The following is a 24,310-nucleotide window of genomic DNA, read 5'->3' on the forward strand; positions in this document are numbered from 1 at the left end:
TAGTGAGCAAGTACAAAAGCTAGCCCAACTCCATGGGACTGAAAGAAAACACACAAACTTGAGCATTCAGCATTGCCCTAGGAAAAGTGAATGGGAGACTGTCAGCATTCAGCCTGGCTTTAAAGGATCTAGAGAAGATATACAGTCTTAGCCTCAGGAACCCTAACAGGGCTGGCAGAGGTATTTCTCTCCTGAAGCCAGTCAGTAAAGACTGGAGTAGGCAAATGCTTCTTCATATGTGAAGAGAGCAATGCAAGTCATCAAAGACATGGCACACCAAAGGTACACATAATTTTCTAGTTATTAACCCCACAGAAATGGAGATCTGCAGTTTGCCCCATAAAATATTGGGACAAATAGTTGTTTTAAGGAATCTCAGTGAGCTACAGTTCAGTTCAGTTCAGTCGCTCAGTCATGTCTGACTCTTTGCGACCCCATGAACCGCAGCACGCCAGGCCTCCCTGTCCATCACCAACTCCCGGAGTTTACCCAAACCCATGTCCATTGAGTCAGTCATGCCATCCAACCATCTCATCCTCTGTCATCTCCTTCTTCTCCTGCCCTCAATCTTTCCCAGCATCAGGGTCTTTTCAAATGAGTCAGCTCTTCACATCAGGTACCCAAAATATTGGAGTTTCAGCTTCAACATCAGTCCTTCCAATGAACACCCAGGACAGATCTCCCATAGGATTGACCGATTGGACCTCCTTGCAGTCCAACGGACTCTCAAGAGTCTTCTCTAACACCACAGTTCAAAAGCATCAATTCTTCTGCACTCAGCTTTCTTTATAGTCCAACTCAGTCAACAAAAGACAGTTTAACAAACAAGAGACAATTCAAAAAATCAGGAATCAAGAACACTTGATTTGTTGAACTTTCTGTGTATACATGTATATATACCCAACAGAAATTCTGGAGCTGAAGAATGCAATGAATGAAATGAAAAATGCAATAGAGAGCAAGAGCAGACTTGATCAAAGAATAGAAAGAATTGGTGAAGTAGAAAGCATGTCATTTGAAATTATCCAGTCAGAGGAAAACAAGAAACAAAAGAATGAAAGAGAGTGGAGAAATCTAAGTGAACTATAGGAAACTATTAAAAGAAGTAATCTGTGCATCCCAGAAGGAGAAGAGACCAAAAAGGGGGCAGAAAGTTTATTATTTTAAAAGATGAGAATTTTTAAAATCTTGGGTGAGATTTACAACTCCAAGTATATGAAGCTTATAGATCTCCAAAAAATTTCAACTCAAAAATATGTTCTATGGAGTGAAGTAAGCCAGAAAGAAAAACACCAATACGGTATACTAACACATATATATGGTATTTAGTTAATTGGTAAAGATAACCCTGTATGCGAGACATCAAAAGAGACACAGATAAATAGAACAGTATTATGGACTCTGTGGGAGAGGGCAAGGGTGGGATGATATGGGAGAATGCCATTGAAGCATGTAAATTATCATATGTGAAACGAATCGCCAGCCCAGGTTCAATGCATGATACAGGGTGCTTGGGGCTAGTGCATCGGGATGACCCAGAGGGATGGGATGGGGAGGGAGGTGAGAGGGGGGTTCTGGAAGGGGAACACATATACACCCATGGTGGATTCATGTCAATGTATGGCAAAACAAATACAATATTGTAAAGTTTAAAAATAGATAAATAAACTAATTTAAAATAAGAAAAAAATGTAAAAAAAAATTATCAATTGAAAAATAAAAAAAAAAATATGTTCTACCAAGACAGAATATAATAAAACTGTGTAAAATTAAGGACAAAGGGAGAATTTTTAGAGAGGCAAGAGAAAAATCCTCACATACAGGAGAACTCCCATGAGACTATGATTGGGTTTTGCAGCAGAAACCTTGCTGTCCAGGAGAGAGTAGAATGATATATTCAAAGTGTTTGAAGAAAAAAACAGTCACTACAGAAAATAGTATGGAGGTTCCTAAAAAAACTAAAAATAGACCTACTCTGGTGGTTTAGTTGATAAGTTGTGTCCAACCCTTGTCACTCCACGGACTGCAGCCAGCCAGGCTCCTCTGTCCATGGGATTTTGCAGGTAAGAATATTGCAGTGGATAGCCATTTCCTTCTCCAGAGGATATTTCTGACCCAGAGAACTACCCTGTGATCCACAAGTTCCATATCTGGGTAATTACCCAAAGAAAAAGAAAACACCTATATTCATTAAAGCATTATTTACAATAGCCAAGATATGGAAACAATCAAATGTCCATTAATGGATGAATGAATAAAGAAAATGTGGTATACATACAGATTTTCCTTAACTTATGATGAGATTATGTCGTATAACTCCATCATGCGTTGAAAATATTGTAAGTTGAAAATGCATTTAATACACCTACCTAGTGATCATCAAGTTTAGCCTCGCCTGCCTTAAACATGCTCGGAACACTTGCGTTAGCCTAGAGTTGGGCATAATCATCTAACACAAAGACTGTTTTATAATAAAGTATTGAATATCTCCTGTAAATTATTAAATACTGTACTGAAAGTGAAAACCAGAATGGTTGCAAGTGTATTTACCCTTGTGATCACATGGCTCACTGGGAGCTGCAGCTAGCTGCTGCTGCCCAGCATCAGCAGAGTACGGTAACAAATACCACTAGACCAGGAAACCATCAAAATTCTGTTTGTTTCTACTAAATGAGTTTTGCTGTAGCACCATCATAATGTTGAAAAATTATATAAGTTGAGCCATCATAAGCTGGGGGCCATCTGATATAATGGACTATTATTCAGCCATGAAAAGAAGGACATTCTGCCATGTGTGACAGCAGAGATGGAACTTTAGGGATTACGTTTAAATGAAATGAATCAGAGAATGACAAATACTGTATGATCTCAGTTATCTATGGAATTTTAAAAATTAAAACTCAGAGAAACAGAGAGGTTGTCAGGGGCTAGAGGTAGGGAAAAGGGAAGATATTGCCAAAGAATATAAACAGGGTTGTAAGATGAATAAGATCCTGGGATCTAAAATACAGCACAGTAACTAGTGAATGATACCATATATTTTTTGTGCCATCTCAGTCTTATTGATAACCTATGTCCACTTAAAAAAATGTACAATGTGAAAGTTGCAAGTTAAGTTTTATTAAGGGCAAAATGAGGACTCCAGCCCGGGAGACAGCACCTCAGATAGCTCTGAGAAATTGCTCCAAAGAGACTGGAGGGAATAATAAGTGATTTTGATGAATGAGGAGTACATGCAATCAAGCACATATTTTTTTTCAGAAAGTTTCTGCTAGTCTTGTGAAGCTTCTGCTAGTCACAAGAAATAGTCCTCACCATGAAGGGTTTTAGTATTTTAGTAGATATGAAGAGATACAAGAATAGGGCTCGTAAAATCAGCTCCTGAAAATATTTAACTATTTGTCCTGCCATTTTTTCCAGAGCAGACAGTTCCTCATTTCTTCTGTCCTCCCTGAACTCCTTCAGGGGGTGATAAAGGTCAGCATCAGCATCATATGATTTAATTCATGAAGAGATAGATGTTAAGCACCCATGTTGTTGTTGTTCTTCAGTCACTAAGTCGTGTCTGACTCTTGGACTGCAGCACACCAGACTCCCCTGTCCTCCACTATCTACTGGAGTTTGCTCAAATTCACGTACATTGAGTTGACGATGCTAACTAACCATCTCATCCTCTGCTACCCTTTCTCCTTTTGCCTTTGATCTCTCCCAGCATTAGAGTCTTTTCCAGTGAGTCGTCTCTTCAAATCAGGTGGCCAAAATATTGGAGCTTCAGCTTCAGCATCAGTCCTTCCAATGAATATTCAGGACTGATTTCCTTTAGAATTGACTGGTTGGATCTCCTTGCAGTCCAAGAAATTCTCAAGAATCTTCTCCAGCACTACAGTTCCAACGCATCAATTCTTTGGTGCTCAGCCTTCTTTATGGTCCAGTTCTCATATCCATACATGACTACTGGAAAAATCATAGTTTTGACTAGATAGACCTTTGTTGGCAAAGTGATGTCTCTGCTTTTTAATACACTGTCTAGGTTTGTCATAACTTTCCTTCCAAGGTGCAAGCTTCTTTTACTTTCATTGCTGCAGTCACTGTCTGCAATGATTTTGGAGCCCAAGAAAATAAAATCTCTCACTGTTTCCATTTTTTCCCCATCTATTTGCCATGAAGTGATGGGGCTGGATGCCATGATCTTAGTTTTTTGAATGTTTAGTTTTAAGTCAACATCCACTGGATCATTGAAAAAACAAGAGAGTTCCAGAAAAACATCTATTTCTGCTTTATTGACTATGCCAAAGCCTTTGACTATGTGGATCACAATAACCTGTGGAAAATTCTGAAAGATATGGGAATACCAGACCACCTGATCTGCCTCTGGAGAAACCTGTATGCAGGTCAGGAAGCAACAGTTAGAACTGGACATGGAACAACAGACTGGTTCCAAATAGGAAAAGGAGTATGTCAAGGCTGTATATTGTCACCTTGCTTATGTAACTTATATGCAGAGTACATCATGAGAAACGCTTGGCTGGATGAAACACAATCTGGAATCAAGAGCCCCAGGAGAAATATCAATAACCTCAGATATGTAGATGACACCACCCTTATGGCAGAAAGTGAAGAAGAACTAAAGAGCCTCTTGATGAAAGTGAGAGAACAGAATGAAAAAGTTGGCTTAAAGGTCAACATACAGAAAACTAAGATCATGGCATCCAGTTCCATCACTTCATGGCAAATAGATGGGGAAACAGTGGAAACAGTGGAAACAGTGGCTGACTTTATTTTTCGGGGCTCCAAAATCACTGCAGATGGTGATTGCAGCCACGAAATTAAAAGACGCTTACTCTTTGGAAGGAAAGTTATGACCAATCTAGATAGCATATTAAAAAGCAGAGACATCACTTTGTCAGCAAAGGTCCATCTAGTCAAGGCTATGGTTTTTACAGTGGTCATGTGTGGATGTGAGAGTTGGACTATAAAGAAAGCTGAGCACTGAAGAACTGATGCTTTTGAACTGTGGTGTTGGAGAAGACTCTTGAGAGTCCCTTGGACTGCAAGGAAATCCAACCAGTCCCTCTTATAGGATATCAGTCCTGGGTGTTCATTGGAAGGACTGATGTTGAAGCTGCAACTCCAATACTTTGGCCACCTGATGCCAAGAGCTGACTCATTTGAAAAGACCCTGATGCTGGGAAAGACTGAGGGCAGGAGGAGAAGGGGACGACAGAGGATGAGATGGCTGGATGGCATCACCGACTCGATGGACATGGGTTTGGGTAGACTCCAGGAGTTGGTGACTGACAGGGAGGTCTGGCGTGCTGCCGTTCATGGGGTCGCAGAGAGTCGGACGCGACTGAGTGACTGAACTGAACTGAGTTTTAAGTCAGCTTTTTCACTCTCCTCTTTCACCTTTATCAAGAGTCTCTTTAGTAACTCTTCACTTTCTTCCATAAGGGTAGTGTCATCTGTTTATCTGAGATTTTTGATATTTCTCCCAGCAACCTTGATTCTAGCTTGTGACTCATTCAGCCTGGGATTTCGCATGATGTACTCTTCATAGAAGTTAAATAAGCAGGGTGACTGTATGCAACCTCGACATACTCCTTTCCCAATTTTGAACCAGTCCACTGTTACATGTGCAGGTCTAAATGTTGCTTCTTGACTTGCATATAGGTTTCTCAGGAGACAGGTAAGGTGGTCTGGTATTCCCATCTGTTTAAGTTTCCACAGTTTGACTATGATCCACATAGTCAAAGGCTTTAGCATAGTCAATGAAGTAGAAGATGTTTTTCTGGAATTCCCTTACTTTTTCTGTGATCCAAAAATGTTGGCAATTTGATCTCTTGTTCCTCTGCCTTTTCTAAATCCAGCTTGTACATCTGGAAGTTCCTGGTTCTTGCATGTACTGTTGAAGTCTTGCTTGAAGGATTTTGAGCATTACCTTGTTAGCATGTGAAATGAGTGCAATTGTGCAGTAGTTTGAATATTCTTTGATATTGCCCTTCTTTGGGATTGAAATGAAAACTGACTTTTCCAGTCCTGTGGTCACTGCTGAGTTTTCCAAATTTGCTGGCATATTAAGTGCAGCACTTTCACAGCATCTTCTTTTAGGATTTGAAATAGTTCAGCTGGAATTCCATCACCTGCACTAGCTTGTTCTTAGTAATGCTTCTTAAGGCCACTTGACTTCACACCCCAGGATGTCTAGCTCTTTGTGAGTGAGCACAGCATCTGGATCATTAAGAACTTTTTGGTATAGTTCTTCTATGTATTCTTGCCACCTCTTCTTAATATCTTCTGTTTCTGTTAGGTTTCTGTCCTTTATTGTGCCTATCTTTGCTTGAAATGTTCCCTTGGTATCTCAAATTTTCTTGAAGAAATCTCTAGTCTTTCCCATTCTATTGTTTTCCTCTGTTTCTTTGCACTGATCACTGAGGAAACCTTTCTTATCTCTCCTTGCTTTTCTTTGGAACTCTGCACTCAGATGGGTATATCTTTCCTTTTCTCCATTGTCTTTCACTTCTCTTCTTTTCTCAGCAATTTGTAATACTTCCTCAGACAACCATTTTGCCTTTTGGCATTTCTTTTTCTTGGGGATGGTTTTGATCACCGCCTTCTGTACTTCTTCAGGACTCTATCTATCAGATCTAATCCCTATTTGGCACTTCCACTGTATAATCATAAGGGATTTGAAGACCTACAAGACCTTCTAGGACTAATACCATAAAAGATGTCCTTTTCATCATAGGGGATAAGAGTGCTAAGTAGGAAGTCAAGAGATACCTGAGTAATATTCCATTGTGTATATGTACCACAGATTCCTTATCCATTCGTCTGCTGATGGACATCTAGGTTGCTTCCATGTCCTGGCTATTGTAAACAGTGCTGCGATGAACATTGGGGTACACACGTCTCTTTCAATTCTGGTTTCCTCGGTGTATATGCCCAGCAGTGGGATTGCTGGGTCATATGGCAGTTCTATTCCCAGTTTTTTAAGGAATCTCCACACTGTTCTCCATAGTGTCTGTACTAGTTTGCATTCCCACCAACAGTGTAAGAGGGTTCCCTTTTCTTCACATCCTCTCCAGCATTTGTTCCTTGTAGACTTTTGGATAGCAGCCATTCTTACAGGCGTGAAATGGTACCTCATTGTGGTTTTGATTTGCATTTCTCTGTTAATGAGTGATGTTGAGCATCTTTTCATGTGTTTGTTAGCCATCTGTATATCTTCTTTGGAGAAATGTCGGTTTAGTTCTTTGGCCCACTTTTTGATTGGGTCACTTATTTTTCTGGAATTGAGCTGCAGGAGTTGCTTGTATATTTTTGAGATTAATTGTTTGTCTGTTGCTTCGTTTGCTATTATTTTCTCCCATTCTGAAGGCTGTCTTTTCACCTTGCTTATAGTTTCCTTTGTTGTGCAAAAGCTTTTAATTTTAATTAGGTCCCATTTGCTTATTTTTGCTTTTATTTCCAGTATTCTGGGAGGTGGGTCATAGAGGATCCTGCTGTGGTTTATGTCGGAGAGTGTTTTGCCTATGTTTTCCTCTAGGAGTTTTATAGTTTTTGGTCTTATGTTTAGATTTTTAATCCATTTTGAGTTTATTTTTGTGTATGGTGTTAGAAAGTGTTCTAGTTTCATTCTTTTACAAGTGGTTGACCAGTTTTCCCAGCACCATTTGTTAAAGAGATTGTCTTTTGAATCAGTTCTAATGAGGTAGATGAAACTGGAGCCTATTATACAGAATGAAGTAAGCCAGAAAGAAAAACACCAACACAGTATACTAACGCATATATATGGAATTTAGTAAATCAGTAAATATAACCCTGTATGTAAGACAACAAAAGAGACACAGATATATAGAACAGTATTATGGACTCTATGGGAGAGGGTGAGGGGGGGATGATACGGGAGAATGGCATGGAAGCATGTAAATTATCATATGTGAAACGAATCACCAGCCCAGGTTTGATGCATGATACAGGGCGCTCGGGGCTGGTGTACCTGGATGACCCGGAGGGATGGGATGGGGAGGGAGGTGGGAGGGGGGTTCTGGAAGGGGAACACATGTACACCCATGGTGGATTCATGTCGATGTATGGCAAAACAAATACAATATTGTAAAGTTTAAAAATAGATAAATAAACTAATTTTAAAAAAAGAAAGAAAGAAAATGTAAAGCAAAAAAAAAAAAAGAGAGAGATACCTGGAGTAACAGGCAAGTTTAGCCTTGGAGTACAAAATGAAGCAATGCAAAGGCTAACAAAGTTTTGCCAAGAGAATGCAGTGGTCTTAGCAAACACCCTCTTCCAATAACACAAGAGACAACTCTATATATGGACATCACCAAGTCAATACGAAAATCAGATTGGTTATGTTTTTTGCAGCTGAAGATGGAGAACTTCTCTACAGTCAGCAGAAACAAGACTGGGAGCTGACTGTGGCCCGGATCATGAACTCTTTTATTGAAAAATTCAGATTTAAATTGAAGAAAGTAGGGAAAATCAGTAGGCTATTTAGATATGACCTAAGTCAAACCCCCCAATCTAGAATCCAATAACTTTTTCACTAGTTAAGGTATTACTCCTCTTTTGTCTTATTCTGTGCAGTAATAATATGAAAATTAAAACATATAATCTACTTACCTCAGATTTTTCGTATCAAGATTCATACTATAAATATTCATAAGTACATTTAAACAATTTATCAAATCAAAAATAAGAATAATGCTTTTTAAATTTAAATACATATATGGTACTATGGTGTGTTGTGGTGTGTACTCCAACTGTGGTGTTGGAGAAGACTCTTGAGAGTCCCTTGGGCTGCAAGGGATCCAACCAGTCCATCTTAAAGGAAATCAGTCCTGAATATTCATTGGAAGGACTGATGCTAAAGCTGAAACTCCAATACTTTGGCCACCTGATGCGAAGAACTGACTCCTTTGAAAAGTCCCTGATGTTGGGAAAGATTGAAGGCGGGAGGAGAAGGGGACGAAAGAGGATGAGATGGTTGGATGGCATCACCAACTCGATGGACGTGAATCTGAGCAAGCTCCGGGAGTTTGTGTTGGACAGGGAAGCCTGGCATGCTGCAGTCCATGGGTTCGCAAAGATTCATACACAACTGAGCAACTGAACTGATGGTGCTATAGTCTTTTTAATCCTTTTCTATAATCTCATGCTCCAGTCTGAGAACTAATTATGTTTCTTGTGGATCTTCAGTATCAAATATCAAGCATCTAACTTGTTTAAACCAGTTTCAGCATGTTCATATTTCCAGGGAGCTAATTTCTTAAGCATCTCAATTGTTTAATACATCTGATATTGTTAAGCTGCTGTTGTAGAGATGTATCTGAAAGCCACCACTTACTTTGAAATTAGTGCCTGTTTCACCAAATGAGTTACAGAACTTGGTTCAGTACAGGAATTTGTTTCTGTCTTGTTGATTTGATAAACCTCTGGATCTGATCTCCAGAGCTTATTTTAATACTGTTACATGAGATTGCATGAACAAAAGTCTGTGATTAGGAGTACAGGGTTTGTAGACAGATCTGAGTTTGAATCCCAGTTCTGCCATTAATTTGTCATATGGTATCTGCCATTGCTTAATCTCATTGAACTCATCTCTCATCCAAAAATGGTGAAAGGAACTGTAACTAAAACCTGAAAGAGATACATTACCATACTTTGTAATGGCTTTGCTCCCAAGTATTTTGGAGGCCCACTTAATAGTTAATAGATTAATATCAAGAAAAGAGAGAGGCATTGTTGACTAAACAAAGCATGGTGCATTGAATCAGGACTGAGGGTGGCTACAAACTGCAAAAAGATGTACCTGGTGTTTAAAATACTCAAAGTAGTAGCAGCTGTGCCCAGTGGAGCAGTAAAAATAATGAGAAGTACTATACGTGGTATACTTCACTCAAGGGACTCAAGAAAATATTTTATTGGGGAAAGCATTTTGCACAGGGCTCAAGGGCCCACATTAGTAGGTAATGGCTACCACACAAGGGAACTTAAGAATTGTTATAAATAAGAACATATCTATAGCCATAGGCTGACAATACCTAGGAAAATTCAAGTTGCATCTATGAAGATATAATGCGACATGACAGTCACTCAGTCGTGTCCGACTGTTTGTGGCACCCAGGCTCAGGAGTTGTGATGCCAAGGCTTAGTTGCTCAGAGGCATGTGTAGTCTTCCTGGATCAGGGATCAAATCCGTGTCCCCTGCACTGGCAGGCAGATTCTTATCCACTGTACCACCAGGGAAATCTGGAACCTCATTTTTAAATAAAGTCTATAGTTTGGTGGGTTTTTTTTTTTTTGAAGTTGGGCTTTTGTGTGTAAGCATGTTGTTGTTGTTCAGTTGGTAAGTCATGCCCAACTCTTTGTGATCCCGTGGACTGCAGCACTCCAGGCTTGCCTTACTTCATTATCTCTCAGAGTTTGCTCAAACTCATGTCCGTTGAGTTGGTGATGCCATCCAACCATCTCATCCTCTGTCACCCCCTTCTTCTCCTGCCCTCAATCTTTCCCACCATCGGGGTCTTTTCCATTGAGTTGGCTCTTCGTATCAGGTGACCAAAGTACTGGAGCTTCAGCTTTAGCATCCGTTCTTCCAATGAATATTCAGGGTTGATTTCCTTTAGGATTGATGGGTTTGATCTCCTTGCTGTCCAGGGGACTCTCAAGAGTCTTCTCCAGCACCACAGTTCGAAAGCATCAGTTCTTCAGTGCTCAGCCTTTTTATGGTCTACCTCTTGCATCCATCCTGGCATAAACATGGTTATGATATATAATAATAGTGACCAGCAATGTATATGTTGCATGTGCCCAGTTGCTCAGTCATGTCCAACTCTTTGCAATCCCATGGACTGTAGCCCAACAGGCTCCTCTGTCCATGGGATTTTTCCAGGCAAGAATATGGGAGTAGATTGCCATATCTTCCTCCAGGGGATCTTCCTGACCCAAAGTTGGAACCCACATTTCTTGCTTCTCCTGTGTTGGCAGGTGGATTCTTTACCACTGAGCCATCATGCACTATGTAAATTTGTGTAACATGTTATAAACTAGCTACATAACCATTATTTTTACATTTATGTCTAACTTCATTTTGACCACAGAATTTATTTCCTTCCTCCAGATTTCCCAGTCCTTATACTACCCACACCTGAAGTCCTGCTTGACTCTCTTAGCCTCATCATGTCACATCCATCCAGGCGATCAGTTTTGGCAGTCAATTGATCCATTTTTCTCAATGTCTTACATTTGTCTTTTGTAATCCATTACTTTGCCATCCTCCAGTTTATATCCTTCTCACTCATTTCTGGATTCTTCAATTGGTCTCCCACTGACCTTCCTGCCATTCCTCATTCTACCCCCACATACTGCAGGACTGAGCTTTATTTGATCATGAACTTTATTTGAGCATGCTATAGTTCATACAATGCCAGTAATTTCCACTTTATGCAAAATAAATTCAAAATTACTCATCCTAGCCCCTCCACATACTGGCTTCCACATACTTGAATTCTCACTGGTCTTGTATGTGTTAACCATCAGCTCCTGTCCAATTGACCTGAGCGATCATCTTCACATGTTCTCCCTTCATGATTTTCTGCAGGCTATACCTGGAATGAAACTCCACCTCCTCTATAAAGTCAATTCTACAGACATCAGTCTTCTGAGAGTTCTCACTCCTCTGAACTCTTAGAGCATTTACTGTTGACATCATTCATTCAGTAATGAATCATCTTGTTTCACTGTAACTCCTTTCTGTTTTTTCTTGCATCTTTTAACTGTTCTCATCCCCTTGTCTTGTTTCATAAAACTAGATTATAAGCTCCCAAATCAAATCCTTGCTGTATATTTTATCTAGCACACCTAATACAAAAACTGGGCTCAGTAATTACATTCTCAATATTTTTATTTTGCCTTTGGATAGATCATTAAAACCAAGAGGTGTAGTGTTAAGTCATTTTTTCACATTGCTACCATTTTTTTCTTTATTTAAAAAGATAGGATCACAGAGATAAAATTTGAGGGAAATAAATTGATTAGTCTGAATGGACATAAATTCTCAAAAAAAAAAAAAACTATAGCCATGTTCTTTTACTGACATTAATTTAAAATAAATACCATTCATTAACATAAGTTGCCCATTGTTTTACAGTGCAAAACCAAAGAGTACATTTTTTTCTTTCTCTGTTGACATCCCAGAAATTTAGAATTTTAGTATCACATATCTGTTTTGAGACTATAAAGGGGGTTGCAGCATGATAGTTTCAAGGAAAACAATATGTTCTATAGTAAACTTCTATTAAAGGCATGGAGATGAATAAATGTATTTTGCCAAGTACAACACTAAGAAGTGCTCCAAGGAAGCAGTGAGCAATTTCCACTCTAGGGGTTTACCCAGGCCCTCAACTTTCTTTTTTTTTTTTAAGCTCCCTTTGTTCTTGTTTTCCTCCCAGCTTTATTATAGTGACAAGTATAATTTCTTCACTTCCATCTTCACTTCCTCTGAAAGTGAGTGATGATGTGTGCATGCACACAACAGATATGAATGTTTTATCCTTGATTCCAAACATGCACGAAGGTTTTGCTTTCTCTTCTGACATTGATCATACCTCAAATCTGCTCTGTTGAACAAATTTCCAGTATCATCCTTGTACTCATCTAGCATCTAAACCCTAGGCAGACTGTGATTTGTACTTAGCCTTGACTCTGAAAGCCCACACTGGCCTCATCTCCTCAAGAATTGATACGACACTTCTTCATTTTATATGTTTGCAAACCAAATGCATAAAAAGGTGTATAAATTTGATGAGTACCACAGCAAATTGGAAACAAACCTAGGCTGGAATTCTGTTAATTCAAGAAGCATAATATAATTAACTCTAAAGTGTATTGACATATCTTGGTTACATATATTTATATATGTATGTGTGTGCTATATGTTTAGTTGCTCAGTCATGTCCAACTCTTTGCCACCCCATGTCTCCTTCCAGGCTCCTCTGTCCATGGGGATTCTCCAGGCAAGAATACTGGAGTGGGTTGCCATGCCCTCCTCCATTGGATCTTCCCAACCCAGGTATCGAACCCAGGTCTCCCACATTGCAGGCAGATTCTTTACTATCTGAGCCACCAGGGAAGCCCTTATATATGTATATGTAAATATATATTTGTATGTGTATGTGTACTCATATACAAATGGCTCCCAGAAATGTAGCTTTCTTAACCAGTTAAGTAATTAATGGCTAAATTCATACTAAATGAATAAATAAATAAATAAGTAACCTAAGGATGTAGTTAGTCCACTTTGAACATCAGTCTTTAGTGGAAAATATGAAATCTGTTAGCCTATCAAGTATTTGGCAGAGACTTCAATGAATGCTAAACCTCTTTAAAGATTGGTAAACTATATACTATCATGTATTTGTGATGACAAAGAAAGATTCCTTTTAGATCATGGATGAAAGTGAGATTAAAACTTTTTAGTTTTATAATTGGAAATTTGGCTGTGAATCACACAAACTTAATATTTTATGGCCCAGTCTATTAACTGACATTAAAGTTATAGGGCTGTTTAACTGCTTTTAAGTAGTTAATAAAAGAAGAAGTGCAATTCACCATATAATCAGAAACTCAGATTCTTACAGTTAATTATCAGAAACAATGAAAAAATTAAATACTTAGTCTGACTCAATGATACCTGTGGTTTAAAGAAGCTAGGATGTTAATATGTTTTAGCTATAAAAGTAGTAATCAGTATCTCCTTCAACTACATATATATGTCTCCTTCAACTATGTATGTAGAAGTATCTCCTTAAAAATGCCATCAATCAAAATGTGCTTCCCAGCTAGACGGCAGACAGGCAAGACTGCTGGGTATGCACCATCCTCGAAGCCACAAGCAAGAGAGCAGGTCCTCTGTGCCTCTTGGGCTACTGGTCCGCACCATGGCAGATTCTGAGTGCCTCTGGGCCCCCGGCTGCTGGTCTGCCTGCACCAACTTCTCACTTACCAGAAAGGGATTTCTCCTGTTTGCTGGGAATATATTGTGTCTGGTAATTCTGATCTGCTTTTGTGCCTTGACATCAGGGTACTCCTTGTCGGTGATAGAGATGATCTTTGCCGCTGTTTTCTTTGTTGTCTACATGTGTGACCTGCACACTAAGATACAGATCATCAACCGTCCTTGGAGTGATTTCTTCCAAACCCTTGCAGTGATCATCCTCTACCTGATCACCTCCATTGTGGATTGTGGTGCTTGTTGAGAGAGGAAACAACTCCAAAATCACAGTGGGGGTATTGTCCTTATGCGCTGCATGACTCTTTGACTATGATGCCTACATTACCTTCTCCTTCCCTGATAGCTCAGTTGGTAAAGAATACACCTGCAATGCAGGAGACCCCAGTTGGATTCCTGGGTAGGGAAGATACCCTGGAGAAGGGATAGGCTATCCACTCCAGTATTCTAGGGCTTCCTTTGTGGCTCAGCTGGTAAAGAATCTGCCTGCAATGCAGGAGACCTGGGTTTGGTCCCTGGGTTGGGAAGATCCCTGGAGAAGGGAAAGGCTACCCGCTCCAGTATTCTGGCCTAGAGCATTCCATGGGCAGTATAGTCCATGGGGTCGCAAAGAGTTAGACAGGACTGAACAACTTTCACTTGTTGCAGCAAAGACATATAGCAGCCCCTACTGACCCTGCAGATGGCTGGATATGGGTGAACTTTCTTCATTTCTCTCAGCGACCTGCAAATAAACCTTGAAATAACTCCTCCCCACTCTTACAACACTCCCAGTCAACTCCCAGCCTCCTATTGAGGTAAAAGTGCCTGTATCATAAGAATTTGTCTTCTAGCCTGTCAATCAATGCTCCTGGGTATGTCTGCCTCTATGGGTGTGCCTAGGCCCATCTTCTGCAGTATCCAAACAGACATCAGTTCTGCCTGGACAGTGCCCTCACCTACGAAACAAAATGACAGAAGAGGGTACCTCAGATTTCAGACTATAGGCCCCATGTTGTAACCCACTCTAAATAACATCCTCAGTGTGTATGTGGGGTGGGGAGTGTTCTGTGGGGGAATAAATAAATACTAGGCAGACTATTGGGCTTCCCAGGTGGTGCTAATGGTAAAGAACCCAATGGCAATGCAGGAGACGTAAGAGATGCCGGTTAGATCCCTGATTTGGGAAGATTCCCTGGAGAAGGGAAAGGCTACCCTCTCCAGTATTCTTGCCTGGAGAATTCCATGGACAGAGGAGCCTGGCAGGCTATGTTCCATAGGGTCGCAAAGAGGCAGACATGACTGAAGCAATTTAGCATGCACTTATGCAGATTATTAGAAAAACTGAAAAGAAAAATGCAAACATGTATCTGATAAAAAGTTAATATCCAAAACATATAAAGAACTCCTACAACTCGATAGCAAAAGATAAACAATCCAATTAAAAAATGGACAAAGGACCTGAATAGACATTTCTCCAAAAATGCTCAATATCACTAGTCATTAAGGAAATGTAGATTAAAACCATAATGAGCCACTCCAGTATTCTTGCCTGGAAAAGTCCATGGACAGAGGAGCCAGGAGGGCTGCAGTCCATTGGGTTACATGACTGAGCACGCATGCATGAGGGTGGAAGGAGATGGGTTGGTATCAATAAACTGGTAGAACTAAAAATAAATAAATAAATAAATAAAAATGAAACCATAATGAGATTTCACTTCACACCTATTAGAATGGCCATCATCAAAAACATAAGAGAGAATAAATTCTGACATGGATGTGGAGAAAAGGAAACTCTTATGCACTGTTCATGAAATTGTATTATAAATTGGTACAGCCACTATGAAAACCAGTATGGAGGGTCTTTAAAAAAATTAAAAATAAAACTACCATATGATCAAATTGCCAACATCTGTTGGATCATTGAAAAGGCAAGAGAGTTCCAGAAAAACATCTATTTCTGCCTTATTGACTATGCCAAAGCTTTTGACTGTGTGGATCATAACAAGCTGTGGAAAATTCTGAAAGAGATGGGAATACCAGACCACCTGACCTGCCTCTTGAGAAATCTGTATGCAGGTCAGGAAACAACAGTTAGACCTGAACATGGAACAACAGACTGGTTCCAAATAGGAAAAGGAGAACGTCAAGGCTGTATCTTGTCACTCTGCTTATTTAACTTATATGCAGAGTACATCATGCAAAATTCCGGGTTGCATGAAGCACAAGCTGGACTCAAGATTGCGGGGGAAAATATCAGTAACCTCAGACATGCAGATGACACCACCCTTATGGCAGAAAGTGAAGAAGAATTAAAGAGCCTCTTGATGAAAGAGGAGAGTGAAAAAGTTGGCTTAAAGCTCAACATTCAGAAAACTAAGAGCATGGCATCCAGTCCCATCACTTCATGGTAAATAGATGGGGAAACAGTGGAAACAGTGAGAGACTTTATTTTGGGGGGCTCCAAAATCACTGCAGATGGTGACTGCAACCATGAAATTAAAAGACATTTGCTCCTTGAAATAAAAGCTATGACCAACCTGGACAGCATATTAAAAAGCAGAGACATTACTTTGCCAACAAAGTTACTTCTAGTTAAGGCTATGGTTTTTCCAGTAGACATGTATGTGGATGTGAAAGTTGGACTATAAAGAAGGCTGAGCATTGAAGAATTGATGCTTTTGAACTGTGGTGTTGGAGAAGACTCTTGAGAGTCCCTTGAACTACAAGGACATCCAACCAGTCCATCCTAAAGGAGATCAGTCTGGAGTGTTTATTGGAAGGACTGATGCTGAAGCTGAAACTCCAATACTTTGGCCACCTGATGCGAAGAGCTGACTCATTTGAAAAGACCCTGATGCTGGGAAAGATTGAAGGCAGAAAGAGAAGGGGATGACAGAGGATGAGATGGTTGGATGGCATCACTGACTCAATGAACATGAGTTTGAGTAAACTCCAGGAGTTGGTGATGGACAGGGAGGCCTGGCGTGCTGCAGTCCATGGGGTCCCAAGGAGTCAGACATGACTGAGTGACTGAACTGAACTGAATGATCCAACAATCCCACTTCTGGGAATATATCCAAAGGTAATAAAAACATTAGCTCAAAAATATATGTGAGACAGAATAAGAGACACAGATGCATAGAACAATTTTATGGACTCTGAGGGAGAAGGTGAGGGTGGGACGTTCTGGGAGAATAGCATTGAAACATGTATATTATCATATGTGAAACAGAACACCATTCCATGTTCGATGCATGAGACAAGGGCTCAGGGCCGGGGCAATGGGATGGCCCAGAGGGATGGGATGGGGAGGGAGATGGGTGGGGTGTCCAGGAAGGGGAACACATGTAAACCCATGGCTGATTCATGTCAATATATGGCAAAAACTATTACAATATTGTAAAGTAATTAGCCCCCAACTAAAATAAATAAATTTATTAAAAAAAAAAAAGTAAAACAAAAAAATATATATATATGTGCAACTCCATGTTTGTATCACAGCATTGTTTACAATACCAAAACATGGAAATAAAGTGTCCACTGATGTATAAAGAAGTTGTGATACACACACACACTCACACACACATATATATGTATATGTATCTCATTTCATTATGTATTATTATTTTTATTATACATAATAGAATATTATATTATAAAAAATGAGAAATTTTACCATTTGGGACCACATGGATGGACCTTGAAGACATTATATTAAGTGATATAAGTCAGACAGAGAAAGACAAATGCTGTATGATTTCTCTCATATGTGAAATCTAAAACAAAATTTTAATAAAAATATTTTTAAAAAGAATGATAAGGAAAGAAAACTAACATTTTATTAAGAAATTCCCATGTCCCAATAACTGTATAATTTCATTTAACCCTCATTTAATATCAGATAAGATGAATAGCCTTGTACTGTTTTCCAGATGAAGAAACTGGGTTTGAAAAGTTGTGTCACTTTTGTTGGATCCCTTAACTGCTGAGTGGTAAAACTAAGATACAAATCCACATCTATCTTACTCCAAAACCTTTATGCTTTGCTCTCCTAACTTCAGAGGTAAAAATTAGCACAGAAGTACATTTTCTAAGTTGTTTTTGATTGAAAACCATCACAAATTATAATAAGCATTTTTAAAAAACTGAAAACATATGTAATTGTAGTGTTAGAGATTAGAGTGTCCTTTGAAAGCATTGAGTCTATCCCTCTTTAACAATTTATATTTACCAAAAGTACAGGCATTGACTTGCAGGGACCTGTCTATCCTATGTTATAATATATGTCAAACATACCATAATGCACTCATGCATGCATGCTAAGTTGCTTCAGTCTTGTTTGACTCTTGGCAACCCCATGGACTGTAGTCAATCAGACTCCTCTGTCCATGGGATTCTCCAGGCAAGAATACTAGAGTGGGTTGCCATGCCCTTCTCCAGGGGATCTTACTGACTCAGGGGTCAAACCCGTGTCTCTTACATCTCCTGAGTTGGCTGGTGGATTCTTTACCACTAGCGCCACCTGGGAAGCCCCATAGTTCATATTAAATGTGATTTGTTTATGAATATATTTTTTGAGTTGCATTTAACTAGCTGATGTTGTATTTTACAGATATTTATGCAAATATGTTGATTTATATTTTTAAATATTTTAAAAGGCTAAATCCACTTAAAATTATCAGGCTCTGTGTTTTTCAGTAGGTTCAGAAAAAATTCATAGTCCTCAGGCAATATATGTTTACCTGTTTATATGGGGAAAAGAAATGGTACTGAGAGAAGAAAAGGAATGTGCCTTAGCAAGGTTACTTGGTTAGTGTAAGTCAGGACAAGAACCCCTATTATTTAGGTTTCTTTTATTTCACCATCACCATATTCCTCAATGTGGCATTATTTTCAAAAGCATAGAATTCTATAGAAAGCATTATATATATGACAGATTTAGGGTTTGTGTTCAAGTGGTCTCCTGTCAAATTCAGGCCTTGGGTGGAATTTTAATTGAATATTAAATGACATTTGGATTTTAAACGAAATGTAACTAAAGTGTTTGTAGTATTAGTACTGGCATTGATATTTTCTAAAATAGAGAAACCATAACATGCAGTCATAGGATAATGGAATACCATGAGCATTCAGTTATTGCTTGCTTTTTGTTAGAATATATATGTAGATAGATTATATATGTGTATGTGCATATAAATCCAACAATAACTATTAAAATTGTTAAATTTCAATACATGGAAAGGATTAAAGGTGTCATGTCGTTACATTTCTTTATTTCGTGGAAACAGAAAATGACACTCAAAGGCATGGGGTGATTAACCCTTCCATATAGCCAAATCATGGCAAGCTGGGAATTAAAATCCAGATTTCCTGACTTTCAGTACACGGTTATTGTGGGGCTTTTTTGTTTACTGTTTGTTTTAACTTTTCCCATGTTGCTGCTGCATAAATGAGATAGCAAAAAGCAAATAATTTCTGTAGATATGACACAGTAATATAGGCAATAACCTAACAAGTATTTCTTTTTAACAAAAAAATTCCTATCCTACATCCTTATTTTGAGGACCAACATGATAAGTACTCTAAAAACCATTAACCAGCAGTGAGAAGCCAGGTTAACCAATTTACATCCTGATATTGCAATGTTTCTTCAGCCCATGGTTTTCACCTTGCTCATTGCTCAAAACTTTAAGCTTATTGCTTTATTGTAGCACCTCAAATATTTCAGTAATAGTTCAAGTGTAGGGTTGGGTTTCAGCCTTGTGTTTTACTCATAATGGCACATGACTCAATGTGCACGTTTCAACACATCTACCTTAAAAGAGAAAACTACTTAAAACTTAGGGCCACTGTTAGTAATAAAAGAAAAGATTAGACAGAAAGGATGCCAGGAAATTTTAAAGATTATTTTTAAATTTGTCCGTGCCATTTTGTTCAAAACCGTAACCACATTCAACAATAACATTTATCCTTCAGTCTTGAAAACCAACAGTGGGTGTAACCAGCAGATATAAACAGACTAGCGGAAGTACCACTTTTTTGTTTTCTTTTCTTTTCTTTTCTATCAATGCTCTGAACCATTTGTATGGTCTGATTAGCTTGAAATCCACTTTTTGTCTCTCTCATCTAGTCCTTTTTTTCTGGCTGAGAAATTAAGTGTTTTTTTAAGTCTTCAGGATGTTCCAGTGAAGATCAAAGTAGACGTTTGTAATCTTTTATAACCAAAGTCTTACTTCCAAATATTGTTTTTATTTTGCTTAGTAAAGTCCTAGGCAGTAAAGCAGATATTAGGTCAAATTTCCTTTCAGTGATTTTTAAATTGCCAGGTCCTTAATTTCAGCCAGTGGGGAAAGTGACACCTCCTTTCCCAAATGAATAAAATGACCATCAGTCATAACCAATAAGAGCAAAGACTAGATTGGGAAAATTTTCAGTTGAGTAAGGAAAAGAGCACATACTCTGCTTCAATAATTTCCCAAATATTATTATTTTACTATTACTGCTATTGGCTGTAATACTGAGATGCTATAATATCAAGCATCTTTATTCATTATTTTCATCCTAAAAACAACTCAGTGAGGTTGATACTATTAATTACATTTTGTGTGTGAGCAAACTGAAGCTCATAGATGATGGGTGACTTGCTTAAAGTCACAAAACTGTTAAGTGGCAGAGTTGGGATTCAGGCCTAGGTCTTTCTAGTTCTAAAGATTACATCTTTTGATTATACCATACTTCTAGAATACAGTTTTTCTAAGACTGAGGTGTAAAAGACTGAGAATAAGAGAATGACAAAGTAGATAGTGTAGTAAGGCATTTATTTGAGACTTGAAAAAAATGACATAAATAACAGAAATGACAGAAAACACATGTAGTTATATGGTGAATAACAAATTCACTTATAGATTGAAACAATTTGCTACTTTTTACTTTATAAATCTTAACAACTTCCAAGATTGATACTTAAACTCATTCAGCCACGCATGCTCACTCTGCTGAACATTGAAAATGAGAAGTACATACAATTCATCAAAGAAGAATTTAAATTTTGCTTCAACTGGACTTTGAATTTAAATAGATATGTTGAACTGAGTGCATATAGTTTAGGATCAGCCATTCCTTGGAGCGCATGCGTATGGAACAGTGGTCAGACCTAGGATGACACTCATGCCCCAGATGGTCTGGCAGCAGTTTTGACTCAGCAGATAAGTAGACTTGAGTGCCTAATCATAATTACTTGGCTAATGATGTATGTGTTTAATTGGATATCTGTAATGATTAAGAGCAATTACTGTTTTTCAAGTATTATATTGAACTTAGAGCAGATATATCGCAAACATTATTAAGGTGATAATTGCTCGGTAAACATTTCATTTTTATAAGCACATTGTGCTTACTCTTAAAAGGCTCTAGAAAATTGGTTTTTAATACCAGTGGTTCCATTATTGAGGCATTACTTCCAGGAATGTTATAAATATTTCATTTGGAATTTGAATGAGAGCTGTCTCTTTTATCCAAGGTATCCAAAGTAATGCATTCCATTCTCAATTCATCACCTTTCCCCACTCCTCTCCAAATGTGCACTGCCATTTTAGAAAAGGCTTCAGTATTGATAGCCTTAACTCAGACTTCTTTTTTATTACCATTCCCCACCCTGCCTCCGGGCCATCCAATTAATCAAGTCCACTGACTTCCCCTGAGACCTTCTCCCTCCTATCCATTCTTGATCTGCAGCCACAGGGATCATTTTAGAATAAAGTTTGAGCATATGAGCCCTCCTGCTTAAAGCCATTGAGTGGTTCCTAATAACTTCTTTTAAAATGTTTATAATGCCCCCACCACATGGTGCCTGCCTAATTTCCACCCCTACCTGATGCTGCTCCAAGCTGTGTCATTCTGGACTCCTTTCACTTTCTTGAATCTGCATTGCCTTGCTCTACTTCTGAAACTTTGTCCCTGTTTTCCTCTCTGTCTTAAATAGTTCCCCTGCTTTTTCCACCAGGTTCAGCACAAATCTCCTTCCTCCATTAAGCCCTAACTGACTGGGCTATGTGTTCTGTGTGCTTCTAAAGTATCCTATATTTCTGCTACCACAAACCCCATCACTTTTCATTTGTGAATTCTCATTTACTATATATATATAGATATAGGTATATATATATAGTTCTGGTCTGTAATAGATGTTCAATAATTAACTGCTAAATTAAGAGTGAAATTTGGGTACCATGCTAAAAAATACAGTATGAGTGTCACTACGGTGTAGAATGGTGAGATTTCTGAAAACCATATCATAATCATAAAGACAAGAGTATAAGATTAACAGATCCAAATTACTATACGTGAAATAGATAAGCAACAGGATTTACTGTATAGCACAAAAAAATTCAATATCTTGTAATAAACTGTAATAGAAAATAATGTAAAAATATCTCTATATATAACTGAATCACTTTGATATACACCTGAAACTAACATAATATTGTAAATCAACTATATTTCAATTTGAAGAAATATAATGTAACTGAAAATTTTATTCAAGAGAGAACTGAAACTAATCAAGAAGTCTGTCACCCAAAATATGAAGGGTTCTCATTTGGAAGAAGTACTATACTTTTTCTGAAATTCTTTAGAAGAACATAGCAAGATCAGTAGTTAAAAGATTTAAGGATACTCCAACTAGATGTAAGGCATAACTTTCTAACAGAGCTATCTAGTCATAACCATGATGCTTCAAAAAGAGCTAAACTTATCACTGGAAATTGTCAAGTGGAATCTGACTAATCATCAGTGTGGGATTCTTAGAGAAAGTAATCCTGCATAGATTTGAGACCAAAATAGAACCAGTATCATGGCTTTTACCAGTTTTATTGCATGTTTCCTTTGCTTATCAAAAATAATCCTTTCAAACAAAATTAATGGATGAGGATAGTTTCAGTGGAAGTTAAGGTGAGTATTGAGTATTCCTTTTTTCAATGATTAATTACTCTTTTCTCAAGTCCAAATGATAACGTTTAGTTTCAGGAAAAAAAAAAAAAAAGTGGCAATTCAACAAAAACCATAGAGAATGACTCTTGATTTTATTAAGTTGGAGATGTCACAGACTGAATCAATCTTCAGCCGTAGTAGGATATAGGAAACTTGTGAATTTAAACCACTACCTAACTGTACTCTAGTATGGAGCATGAGAGAGTGAGTGTTAGCTGCTCAGTTGTGTCTGACTCTTTGCAACTCTATGGACTGTAGCCCAACAGGATCCCCTGTCCGTGGAATTCTCCAGGCAAGAATACTAGAGTGGGTAGCTTTTCCATTCTCCAGGGGATCTTCCTGACCCAGGGATTGAACCTGGATCTCCTGCATTGCAGGCAGATGCTTTACTATCTGAGCCCAACTTAGTATTAATAATATTTTTCTGCTCTAAGCTTGGAGAAGGCAATGGCAACCCACTCTAGTACTCTTGCCTGGAAAATACCATGGACGAAGGAGCCTGGTAGGCAGCAGTCCAGCAGTCCTGGACTCTTGTCCAGGTCGCCAAGAGTCGGACACAACTGAGCAACTTCACTTTCACTTTTCACTTTCCTGCTTTGGAGAAGGAAATGGAAACCCACTCCAGTATAGCTACAAGAAGATATATTTCTGGTAAATGTCCATCTCCAGAAATGAATAAAATGAGAAAATCTGAGCATCTTTAAAAATATAAGTATTTAGTAAAATAAAGTGCTGGTGAGGGCATTCTAAGTCAGAAAAAATTTCAGTTTAAAGATTTAATGTGGAAATTGTTAGAGGACAAGTAGCCAGTCTTGTCAGAGATACAGGTTCAGGCCTGGGAATAGAGTTGGAGTATTTGGTTCAACACAGATTGTCAAGAATATTAGATGTCAGGCTAAGAGATCTAAGTGTTATTCCATAAGAAGCAGAGAGGAGCAAATGAAGTAAAATACAAAAGTGCTATTTGGAAAAGATGAAGCAAGAATATGTGGTGTAGATCTAAAATATAAGCACAAATTACAGAGGTCTTTATCACAGTAGTTTAAATATTGACAATTTATATACTTCCTTATAATTCTGATGTGTTGATAGTTGTCACAATGTTATTAACCACCACTCTCCTCTCCAAAGGAGGCTCCTTACTCTTTGCTTGGCTGTGGGAAAAGAACAGGTCAATCCTGTCTGATAAGATGATTGATGGAGGATTTTTTTTATTTTTAATATACCATGGCTCTGCAAAGAATACTTCTACAAGTTATAGAAAAAGAAGGTGAGAATTACAATGTACAGATATTTGGAGTAAGCTTATAACAG

At 38.4% G+C, this 24,310-nt stretch overlaps 1 protein-coding gene and 1 pseudogene across 2 annotated transcripts in view; one reads left to right on the forward strand and one right to left on the reverse strand.

Annotated features, from left to right (window-relative positions):
- PPP1R1C (protein phosphatase 1 regulatory inhibitor subunit 1C) overlaps positions 1-24,310 on the reverse strand; it is a 118,673-nt gene that overhangs the window by 80,067 nt on the left and 14,296 nt on the right. The window lies entirely within an intron of this gene.
- LOC145542468 (proteolipid protein 2 pseudogene) lies at positions 13,959-14,770 on the forward strand (annotated as a pseudogene).

Source organism: Giraffa tippelskirchi, chromosome 3 (genome assembly GCF_054371585.1).
Source record: "Giraffa tippelskirchi isolate mGirTip1 chromosome 3, T2T-mGirTip1v1.2.pri, whole genome shotgun sequence".
NCBI classification, from domain to species: Eukaryota; Metazoa; Chordata; class Mammalia; order Artiodactyla; family Giraffidae; genus Giraffa; species Giraffa tippelskirchi.